A 793-nucleotide genomic window follows, 5' to 3' on the forward strand; every position below is an offset into this window, starting at 1 on the left:
TTCCACTTCATGATAATAGATGAGAAGGCCTAATTATTCAGATTCTTCCTTGAGTTATGTTAAGCAGGTGATGACCTCGAGCTATAATTAGATTGAATTCACCTGTGATTAGACTGACTTTCAAAATTCTGTGCCCTCAACAGCTTTTTGACCTTGTAAGTAAGTATTCAAACTGGGAGATCAGTAAGCTGCAACATTAGATATTTTCAGTGCAATTTCTGATTCAAGTACGACAAGATCCTAGAATTCAAGGATGGAAACAAAATGTACAGGATCTTGCAATTTCTTTCTGCTTTTTTCTCTTTTGTATGGGTGGATTGGTCAGGCCTAGTCATTTGTTTTTACATTTGATACCCTTCCACGTCCTGACAAACCAAACTACCATTAACATTTTTGTTGGTTTCTCCATTTCTCCAAACATCCCCACTAGCTTGGCCAGGCTGTTCCTTTGTATGATGTATATAAGCCAGGCACATACCCATCAGTCAAGCTGCTACCAAATATAAATTGTTTATTTCTCTCTGGAATTGACTTAGTGAAGGCTTCTTTGCGTCCACTGCTCTTTGTTAGGTCATATAATATTTTGACTTCTTAAGATATTCTTGTGACTACCATAGATGCAAAGATTTTCTGGATTCTTCTACGTCCTATCCATAATCAAAATCTTTACCATATAGTTTTAAAGTGTTTTACCTGGGATGATATTGAAAATGCTGTAGTTGCTGCCCTTTGTCTTCATTGGCCCATTGCTTGCTACAAGCATTCCAATCAAGATATTATTTATTTATTTAAT

The sequence above is a fragment of the Ursus americanus genome, chromosome 3 (genome assembly GCF_024610735.1).
Source record: "Ursus americanus isolate L20-20 chromosome 3, mUrsAme1.1.p, whole genome shotgun sequence".
NCBI classification, from domain to species: Eukaryota; Metazoa; Chordata; class Mammalia; order Carnivora; family Ursidae; genus Ursus; species Ursus americanus.